Here is an 11,151-nt window from a genome sequence, read left to right as displayed (position 1 = left end):
CCACAGCTGTGTGCAATGGATGTGACATTTATTCTTCTTGGCTATGTGCAGAGTCAGGTGAGGTTATTGCAAACAGAATGTAGAAATATTCATTTTTTCCTTCCAAAAAGGGCTCTTAAATGTCAAGTCAAATTAAATGAAACCATTGTATCAGGGCAGAGCACATATAAGTTGCAGATGGTACAGTCTTTCTATAAATTCCCCCAACCCCCCTGCTTCCCCTTAGGTTTTACTGACCTGGGGCCAGTTTAAATAAAGCTCAGACACACTTATTAGTTGAGCGAATGTCATTTGGTAGAGTCAAAATTCATTAGCTAACTTTTCCCTCCCCTCCAGGGCCGCCACCCCCTACCCGCAACCCTCCAGTTTTTGTCTGGCCTCCTTGCTGGACTAATTATAAGGTTCTCAGACAGCAAGTTCCCGTGACATAGTTTAACTCTTCGGTCCACCTTTAACATCTGAAAATGATCAAACAGAAATTCCAGGTGCTTAGCATCCTGGCCGCGGCACTTTGGGGCAGGCGCAGGCGCTCTGGAGCACCAAGGCTGTGGACCGGGGCGGGGTGGGGAGGTAGGGGGATGTGCGGCTCCTGCCCCAAGTGGCTGGCCAGCGGCCCCACCCGGCAAGAGGGAGCCCGGCTGAGTGATAAACACGCCCAGCGCCAAAGACAAGAGCCCTCTGCACAGATGTTTTAATGTTATGAGATAATTTGGGGGCCTCTGTGGGGTGAAAGGGTGGATTTGTTGGAGGGGCACATACCTAGGGCGGCCTTTTCAGGAGCTGCACGGACACTTCATTACCATGTCAATCCCGGGAGGAGGCCCTGATTTAGCACAGCAGTTGGCTGAATGCATGTGGGGCGGATGGACCCCTGAATGAATAGTGAATGGAGAACCGGCTGGAATCTGCCTTCAGCTTTGTTCGGGGATGACCAGGGTAAGGGACCTGGGGCTTGCAGCCCAGATGGTAGCAGGAGGCAGCGATCTGACGGATTTCTCTCTTTCCCCTTTCATCCTGTCACTTGCTGGCCCCCCCGCCCCATATCTGTGCGTGTATTTCAGCTGCCTCACTGAATCGGCTTCGATCTCCTCTCCCCACTGAAGCCAACTTAGCTTTGGGGGACTTAAAAGGTGAAACAGAGGAGCGTCTGCAGCAATGAACATTTATATTCCCCACCCCCCAAACTGAAGTTTAAGATACTTCATTTTGTGAGGTTTAGAAGTCCTTGGGCGTATAATTAAGAAATCATGAAAAAGACAAAGAAGCTTTGGAACGACAAGTTCAGAATCACCTCTGGGTTCTCCCGTGTGAAGGGAATTTGCAGATTCTTGAGCCGTCAGCGAGCTCACAGCATCCTAAGGACTGGTGCTGTAAATCAAAGGACTGGCATTATCTAGTTTCCTTTCTGGCTTTAAAAGCTAGAACAGATGTCACAAGAGAGGACAAAATGGATTTTACCCACCAAGAGGGGCTTTTCTTGCCCTCTGTGATAGGAAGTGCCTTGAAATGCTAATGTACACAGCCTGTGTTGCTGGGGTTTGCATAGAGACGGTGGGAAACAGCTCTGATCCCAACAAAACCTTTTGTTATTAATCAAGAAAATCTGGTCCTCTGAAGCAGCAAAGAGCTGGAAATTAGCGAGGCCACTGGCAATGAGTCCAGGGAGCAAATACGCAGAAGATTCCAGCGCCCCAGTAAGAAGTGGTATTTGGGGCCATGCTGCATTTCCAGGCGTCCCCCTTCCCCCAAATTCTCTGTTCTCCCGGAGCCTCCACATTTGAAGGGGGAGGGATATTGCTCTTGGAATTTGTGCTTTAAAGTCGTGTGTTTTCTTTTTCAGCAATTTCAAGAAGCAGGCTGGAAGAGCATCCGTTACAAGCACGCTAATGAAGTGGTGCTAAGAAAAGAAACGAAACACCACCAAATCAAAGTGGAGCATTTTGCTGGGCTAATGGGCTTGATTATGAGATTTTACAGGCCCTTTTATAAACTTGAAATTTTATTTTGTGCTGGGGAACAGGAAATTTCTGTTTGGTTTTAAACATACATGATCATACCACCAAATAGTCCTAATTTAAGGCTGTGAGTGCAGAGCAAAATTTTATGTCTAAGAGGGGAAGGGCTGGAAACAGCTCCCCCAATGGCAGTTAATAGGCACACACTTTAAGCCTCATTTTACAGGAGTGGAAACTGAGGCTGCAGTGGCCCTGGTGACCGACCTCCCTTCCTCTGCCCCCACCCACTGTGTGTGATGTTCCCTTTGGGGGTAGGTGTGCTCCTCTGGCCTCAACTCCTCAATGAGAACAGGTCATTCTTTGTTGCAAGGGGCTGGCTGCTGCCTTGCAGGGTATTCAGCGACCTCCCTGGCCTCCACCCGCTAGATCCTAATCGCACCCTTCTCCCACCGTGACCACCAACAATCTCTCGAGGCATCACTGAAATCGCCCCTGGTTGGGAACCACTGAACTAGATCAATCGCCTGCCTTAGGGGGATGGAAACCACACTTGGAGCATTCTCCCTGCCCAGCGTCCGGCCTGGCATGGGGCACAGAGCCTCGGGGTGAACACATGCCTGTGCAGAGATGTTACTGAGAGCTCGGTCAAGGGCCGACAAGCCAATTCCAAACGGCAGACGGGTGCACCCTTTCCGTTTCCTTCCCCGAGAGACCAGTGGTTTTGCCTTTCCCCTTGTCTCCCAGCAAGTCAGCTGGAGGCAGGAGCGCTGGAGAAGGGAGAGAGAAGCCCAGACAATCCGCAGCCTGGAGGCTCAACGCAGCGTTGAGAGCTTTATTCTCAGGTCTACATGGCCCCGCGGGCAGAAGGTGTCCTCATGAAGTAGAAACGGAGCTGTCACTGGGTGCTCCGTTTAATCTCTGGCAAGATTTTTAAGTGAGGCCTTGTTACTCTTTAAATGATGCTCTGTTATCCTTGTAGGGACACCTTGCTTTTTGGAATACGAGTTATTGAAAAGTTGCCTGGTATAGGACGATGAGCACTCACCTCTGAAATACGTATTGCCCACACATGGCGTGCATTTTTCTACTAAAGGCAAACCTAGAGAAAATCTGTTACGAAGAATTTAAGTGTACCATCATTAATTATGTCATCATCTTCTTCCCTATCTTGGGTTTACTGAAGATCTGGGCCACACAGCTCTAGAGAAAACACCGGGCGTTCCCGTGGCCTCTTGGAGGTACCACGGAAGTACTGCGGTCACGTGACACCTGGTTTACTCGCCAAAGCTCCATGAGAGAGTTGAGGTAACATAATAAATGGAGAGTTCAAGGGCGTTCACAGATAGTGGACAATCTCTGCTGCACTTAGAGTTCCTAACCTGCTGGTGGGTATTACTCACAGAAGGAGGCGGTGTCACAGGTGGGCCTGGGGAGGTGTGTCTCTGCAGCTGTGTGCAGACATGGGGCTCAGAGACTTGCGGGTCCCCAGAACGCAGGAGGTCCCGGCTTCACCGGCACGTGGATTTATAAATGACCATTCTGCTGCCTCCTCTGCTGAAGGAGCTCTGGTGTCCTTGACATAAGAGCCTTCAGGGACAGCTGGGGGCTTTGGGGATGTGTGCGTGGGAAAAGGAAAGATACTGGAAACCAGGGGCAGCTGAGGAGTGAGGACTGGGGGCCACTGGCTTCCAGGTAGCTTCTTCAAAACTGTCGGTGTTTGCATCACACCTGTGATGCTGAATCAAAGGCGATCAGGTAGCTATTCACATGGGTTCACAAAACTTTTCTTTTTAAAAATGCATGTGTCTATGCAGGAGACCTCACGAGACAGTCTAGGGCCCAAAATCTTCAGCTGATAGGGGAGGAACTGCCCATGGAGGCCGAGTGACGTGACTGCTGTCTGTCCCGCAGCTGCTGTGCAGGGCCGGCCCCGCGGCTAACTGCCCTTCTCCCCAGTCTTGATTGCAGGGGTCAAGCCAGACCCTGGGCCTGGGCACTGGGAGCAAGGATTAGCCTGGAGGGAGAGTGGGGGCCTGGGGATGGGGAGGCTTGTCTGACTTCCTCCTCTGAGGATACAGTGCTGTAGCGTGCGCTCTGGGGTCGGAGTTCTGGACTGGCACCCAGGGAGAAAGGGCAGAGAGATGGAGGGGTGAGCGCTCACTGGGATGAGCACTACCCCTCCGCACCTGGTCCCGCGCACCTTGCCTGGAGGGCAGGGGGGTTTCCCTATCTGGATCCCCTTCCCCTGGAGCTGCCCCTCAAACCCATTCCGGGCCTCAGCATGCGTGGGTCACCACTGGGGTAAGAGGCCAGCAACCCAAGGATGGACTCAAATTCTGTGGGCCAGCAGGGGCCTGCGGGACGGCTAAAACACGGCTTCTGAGGACAAAAGCAGTCTGCCTTTGAGCTGTTTCACTTCCCAGAGATTTTTTGGAGCACAGCTGGGGAGGTGGGTTGGGGCCAGAGGGAGAAACGGGCTCCAGCAAGTTCGCTTTTTCAGCCTTGTTCCCACCGGCCCTTCCGAAGGGCATCGGAATGACCTGCACCCCACTCCCCACAGGGGCTAAAAACTGGCCCCGCTCCGAAGCAGCTTAGCTTACTCTCAGGCTCGAAAAGCTGTCGGTGACTGGAAAGCAGCAGAAGAGCCTCCTAGACCGAGGAGATTTCACCTCCGGGGGTGAGTCTGGAGCAGGAAAAGGGTCCATTATAAACACCTTAAAAACAGACCACAGAGGAATCGCTGAGCGGCGGGCCCCCAGGGCCGGCTCCAGCTCCAGCGGGCAGTTAGGGGAGGGGAGGGTTTTGTGCGGAGTTCAAAGCCCCAGTGAAAGCTAATGAGGACCATTGTATTTGGGCAAAAGACAGTCCGAGTGCTTATCAGAAAGGAGTGTTAGGTTACCCGCCTCTGGGTTCTGGAGAGTTTAACAGGCAGCCCTTGGAGCCCTAGAGGGTGCAGAGATGTCGGTTTCCAGGGACGTATTCTAGGGGGCCCCCTTCCAGGGACAGCTCCCAGCGCACAGGCTGCGTGGGCTGAACACGCTGCAAAGGGGGCCGATGGGTGGGCGGGGCTTGGGGGTTGGGTGGGGGGAGGGGAAGGGGGGAGGGAGGCGGTTTGGGCAGTTACCCCGCGGTCTCTTGAGTCCTGGGGAGTCAGTATTGCCGGGGAGCCTTCCTGGTCTGGGGGACCAGAGAGGTTGCCGCTTTGGAAAAGAGAAATCAGTAGAGAAACCAAGAGCTGGGATGACTTTTCCGATGGAGCTTGAAACAGTATCTTGTCAGGACTTTGATCCTTGAAACAGGAATTCCGGGTGAAAAATCAGCTAAGCAGGTGGTCCCTTCCCAGAAAATGCCCTGGCCTCTAGAAAATGTCCCATTACTGCCAGGGATCCGGGCCGGCAGGGATCCAGGCCGACAGGGACCCACACCCCACTTAGGGAGCCCTGAGACATTCCAAACATTCCCCTTCTGGGGAACTCACTTCATTTTTGCCTCTACCCGGCAGGTGCCACCGCTGGGAAACTCTTCCTCTAAATCTGCTCCAGACTCACGCATGGTAAGAAACCTCTTTTAATTTTGTCCTTTCATTCCCCATCTACAGAAGGAGATAAACAACAGTTTTTTCCTTAAAAAAAGGAACCGACTCCCTCATCAACAAAACAAAACAAACCCAGCCATGCCCACTTGGGGAAAATGACGCATTACTATTAACGTGGACTAGGAAGGAGCAGGAGGAATTATCATGTGGACAACGTGAATGAATGATAATGAAAGAAAAATGGTAAATAATTATGCAGCAGCAATTCTGGGAAAGTACGTCTAGCACGTCAGGATGATTTCCCATTGGCCAAACCTTAACATCTAATTAAGATGTTAGCTCCTCTTTCCTCCCAGTGTTTCATTCTTATCAATCCTTCTAAAAGTCTCCAATTGTCTGCACCTTGAACAGAAAAGGGGTTGGCCGCAGAGATGGAGGAGAAAGGTTTAGGAAAGCGAGGGAGGGAAATGCAGGGAGGAGGAAAGAAGAGATTTGAACAGCCTTGTCTCTTTCTTGCTTTAGAAACAGAGATTCTGGCCAGAGGAACCCTGGGGTGCAGGGAGACAGAGTGAGGCTAACTTCCGGGCCCAGAGGGACCCTGGAGGGTGAGACAGGACAGTCTGTGAGGCACAGGGAGTGCGGAAGGCAGTCTGCAGCCTGAGCGCAGGATCTCAGCCACCCAGGAGTCTGCACATTCTCGAAGCCTCCAGGGACGTTTTCAGAACAGAATTAGTTTTAATTCTCTAGAGTTAGAAATATGTTTGCTGTCAGTGGCCTGACTAGAAATCCTTGGCTGGGGTCACTGCTGTGATAGTTCTCAACACCCCACCCCCCCAGATGGAGAGAGGTCCAGGAGAGGTGGGGGATGGTGGGGAACCAGTCTCTCTGTAACGGGGTGTCAGCTCTGCACACCCCTCAGGGCCTTCGTCCTCCTTGGGCCCCTAATCTCCAGCTCGGAGTGTGGAGAGTTGAACTGAAGTGGCTGACGGGGCCTGGGAGGCCTCTGACAACACTCAGCAAACAGCTTTGTGCTGAACTGAGCAAGGCCTTCAGGCAGGAAGGGAATCCCTCCGGCCTTGGTCTCTGGATTCAGGTTGGAGTCTCTCCTGCCCCAGGGGCAGCGTTTGCACGGCAAGTCTAGCAGCTCACAGGTACGGGGCTCTCAGGGTCCGCCAGGTGCGTGTGTGTCAGCAGGATATGCCGTCCCATCTTCACAATAGCCCAGTGAGCTGGGGGCCAGTATTTCATGGATGAGAACCAGAGCCCCGGATCACTGAGAGGACTTGCCCAGGTTTGTCTGGCTAGTTAACAGCGAGTTGGGGTTCAGCTGGACATCCGGGCCCCAAGCCTCAGCTGCCAGGGGAGCCGCGGCTGCCCTGGGCTGTAGGGAAGGGGTGAGGGGCAGGTGCTTGCTAAGGAACTCGTGCTGTGTCTGAACTGAGGGTTCTTAATTGTTTAAAACAAAATGATGTTTCCAAAACTTGTCTTCGTTATGAAGTGGCAAGGTTTGCTAGTGATTCTGTAATTAAAAAGAATAAAATATTTGCAGAGTTTCCAGGCCTGGCCTTTATGATTGTCACTCTCATTCTGTATTTTTTCAGGACAGAAAGAAAGACGGAAGGAGAGGCAGCAGCCGGGAGGGCCTGAAGTTACACCTGCAAGAATGTCTTGTGGGTCCTGACAGAAGAGGGTTAAGAAATCTGTGCCAGGAAGTGGCCAGTTTCCACCACTCCATCTCATCACGTCTTCACAACCTCCCCGAGGGAGTGGGTGTTATCCTAAAGATAAGAAAACCTAGGCTCAGGCAGATGCACGACCAGTGTGGGGGCAGAGCTGTGACCTCCAAAAAGGTGTGTTCAAACCCTGACCCCCGGTACCTGTGAGTGGGCTTTATTTAGACATAGGGGTTTTGCAGATGTAATCAAATTCAGACGAGGTCATATGGGTGGGCTTCATCCAGTGACTGAGGTCCTTATAAGAAGAGGGACATTTGGACCCCTTTAGGGAGAGGACACACGGAGAACCCCATGTGATGATGAGGCAGAATTGGAGGGAGGCCCCTGCAAGCCAAGAACCATCAAGGATTGCTGGCAACACCGGAAGCTAAGGTGAGGCGAGGAAGCGTCCTGCCCTGGAGACTTCAGAGGGAGCGTGGCCCGGCCGACACCTTAATTTTGGACTTCTAGCTTCTGGAGCTGAGAGAGAATAACTCTGTGTTGTTTAAAGCTACCTGATTTGTAGTCATTGTCCAGGCAGCCACAGGAAGGAACACACCGAGCCCTCACCTGCTTCCCTTGTGCACTTGAAGGATTCTGGGTTAGGGGCATGCTGCCTGCGGCCAGCTTGGCGAAGGAGACCAAGGATGGAACTAAGACGGCTTGAAGGAAAGAGGAGTGGGACCTCCCCGAGGGGAGATGGGAGGAGGGGGCATCGCAGACTGACGGCAGAAATGGGGAATTTCCTTAAGACATAAGAGTGCTTGAGAGTGGAGGAGAGACGGGGAAGGAGAAAGGTGAAGATGGCCCGGGGGTGTGACAGGAGGCTGCCGTCTGGAGAAGGGTGAGGGCACCTGTGATGAACAGACTGACTCTGGGTGAGGGCGGTCAGAGCTGGAAGAGAAGGAACAGAGAGGCGGCTGAGCAGCCCCAGGAGGCCGAGGGATGTGAGGCTGGAACGGGAGATGCTGGCAGGTAAAGCCGAAGTGATCTTCGATGACAAATCACCCTGGAAAGGCATTAAATATGGTGTTGGCCAGTGACTCAGAGCCCAAGCACGCTGGTCCTCTTGTCATGTGGGCGGCCAGGCTGTGTCGCACGAGATGAGTTTAGTATCTTGTGAATGCGCGTGGGAGGTGGGCCGCATGGGGGAAAGAGTTAATCAGTAAACCGTTGGCTCCGGGACAATGAGCCGGGCTGGCCCGGGGTCCTCGGGGCTGACCCCGGTCCTCACCCGCCCCACTGGTATGTGGCCCCCACGGGAAGACCAGAGGAAGCTCAGACCGCGGGCCCCGAACAACAAGGCGTTTGAGTTTCGGGAAATGCCAGGACAGGAAATTAGTGAGGCTGATTAGAAAAATCAATTTGGCTTGACTTGAATTTGGTGTGAGGAGGAGGAAGGGAAGGGGAGCTCACCTCTGATGAGGGCTGAGGGGCATCCTGGACGCCCCTCTTTTCCACTGGGGAAACCGAGGCTCAGGGGAGTTAAATAGTCAGAGAAGGCTCTGCAGCTGGAAAGAGTGGTCGAGCCAGAAGTGAGGGTGCAGGCCTGTGGGCTCCCAGGCCCCCAGCCCGAGCCCCCACAGCTTCGCTGGCTCCCCAGGCCCCTGAAGCTGCACAACGGGGGCTGTCCGGCTGCAACGGGAAGTAGGGGCCCAGGTCCTGCCTCTGACTCTGCCCCCGTCTCAGGTGGTTATGGGAGAAGGAGCAGGAGCTGGGCCACTGCCCTCCACCCCATTCCTGCCCAGTGACCCTGCACGACCCCGTGGCTTCTGTGAAGGCTTGACGGCACCTTCCTCTGGCAGGTGGGGTGGACCAGATGACATTTTAGGATGCTGTCCAGTCCTGGGATTGCAAGGTTCGTGATTTCTGGAGATTTGAAGTGATAAAGAATGTCTTTGTGTTCAGAGGAGCTGGGCTCTGGGGCAGAAAGTCACTCTCTAGGGGAACAGGACCCCTGTGCCTGCAACTTCCTTTGCTCTCGGCTGCCAGGCGCTGCCCTCCAGCCCCACTCTTTCCCCACGATTCCTGCCCAGGACCCTGCCACGGTCCAGGCCTCTGGCTTCCCTGACTGGACAGTCCTGCCTCTTGCCCCACGACGCCTGGCTGCCCAGTCTCCTGGTTCTGCGAAGAGAGTCTGCACCACGATCACTTGTACAAGGGAGTGGGCAGGGGGTCGGAGCTGGATCTGCAGAGGGTGCGATGGTGGTGGCCGGAGGGCAGGGCCGGGGACTTGGGCAGATGGTGGGAGCTCAGAAGCCGTGGATCCAGAGGCATGACTCGAGAGATGACCCAGGTGCCTCTCCTTCCCGGGCCCTCAAGTCCTCCCGGCCCCCAGGGATCCAGGCCACGTCTGCCTGGGGCTGTGAGCAGCTCTGATGTGCGCTCTCCACACCTTTCTCATTGACTCAGCAGGCTTGGAAGCCACACGTTCACGAGGTTGGGTCCCAAGATGTGGAGTCCATGGGCCCCGTGTACCTGGGGGGTGAGCGAGGCGTGACCTTGGTTCCCGAAGCCTCGGAGATTCCTGGGTTAACTTCTTACCCCGGCACAGTCTGCCTATCTTGGAGGATTAGCTGGGTTTAGAAAGAGCCCCGCGGTCTTGTGAAGGGCGTGTTGTGTGCGGTGGGAAAACATGAGTACAATGAGCTGATAGGATGGAGGCGGGGAGACCCGGGAAACAATCGCAGGGAGCGAGGGGGCTCGGGTGGGGGAGACGGTCACGGCAGAGCCGTGGCCACAGGGGGACAAAGGGCACCTTGGAAGAAAGCTTTGACTCTCCCTTCCAAGCTCACGGATCTAATTGTGAAAACTACCGTCAAGTCCTCTCCGTTCCCACTGTGTGAGTGTTTTTGACTGTTTCCTTAGAGACCTAATCCCGTTCCCTGGACAGCGGGCTCCGGGCACCTGCAGGGGCTTGAACAATGAGGGGGTCGTTTTGGAGGAAGGTGGTCATACTTAAGAAGCGCCAGAATAGGAACTTTTAAAGTTAAATGTTTTTGGAAAAATAAACTTTTGAGACTTTTTAGTTGCGAAATCAATAAAACCCATTGCAGTAGCCCGTTCATTGGCACATATTCTATGATTTTATGAGTAAAAATCTCATTCCCTGAATCCTTAAAAATGAGTACATCCTGCCCGTAAGACCAATAATACTTGATAAGGGTAGTTCAGTGCCCTTTAAAATAAATTTTGAATCAAAGTATAATGTGCAGAGACGCTTACTGTAATATTTTGCTCAGTGAATGATCTTATCCACGGCTTTTATATTTCCATAAAACGATCATTAAGGTAAAATACATTAAACCAGAACGTTATGAAAGGCAGTGTTATTCTTTCCCATTAAATTTTCTATTAATTAATGTGACGCCTCCACAGTAACTGACTGAGCATCGTGCCTTTTTGTTGTAATCATAGCTCAGGTGTGTGGGCTGCTGACTGTGCTTGGCTGGGAACACTGTTATTTCACTTAATTCTCACAAGGACTTGACTTGAAAGCTTCTAGAATGATCCCCCGAGATCTGAGGCACAGAAGGACCGGGCGTTCGGCAGAGTCACGTTGCAAGTGGGGGAAGGGGCGCGACATCCAGGCCCAGGGTGTGGGGCCGGGTTCTCCCCTCTCCTCAGGGCGCCTCCAGAGTGGCTCACCCCGGGCCAGAGCAGAGTTTTCTCTAGAAACATTTACCCATCGCTCCTGCTCGACACCAGCTTCGAGGCTGGCCGGAAGGGGCACACGTCTGATGGACGTGCTGTCCTGCCATCTCCCAGTTTTCGCCAGAGACAGAACTGGACGCAGGCGGCACGGAGGCCACTGGCAGTCCCGGTAGAGGTGGAGGGAGGCTACGGGAAGTCTGAAGTTGACACATCTCTCATTTTAAATATTGCTACACTGACTTGTCAGGTTGAAATTAGAACCATGCTGATTTCTGGATGTTCACACACCTAA

At 53.3% G+C, this 11,151-nt stretch overlaps 1 long non-coding RNA gene across 1 annotated transcript; it reads left to right on the top strand.

The window, feature by feature from the left end:
• On the top strand, nt 1-10,523 carry LOC141573457 (uncharacterized). The gene is made up of 3 exons (XR_012499193.1): nt 1-4,632; nt 5,458-5,508; nt 7,092-10,523. It is a non-coding gene; the product is annotated as an uncharacterized LOC141573457 (long non-coding RNA).
• Nucleotides 10,524-11,151: the final 628 nt, after the last annotated feature.

This window comes from Camelus bactrianus, chromosome 15, assembly GCF_048773025.1.
Source record: "Camelus bactrianus isolate YW-2024 breed Bactrian camel chromosome 15, ASM4877302v1, whole genome shotgun sequence".
In the NCBI taxonomy this organism is placed as follows: Eukaryota; Metazoa; Chordata; class Mammalia; order Artiodactyla; family Camelidae; genus Camelus; species Camelus bactrianus.
This window is presented reverse-complemented; position numbering and strand designations above follow the sequence as displayed.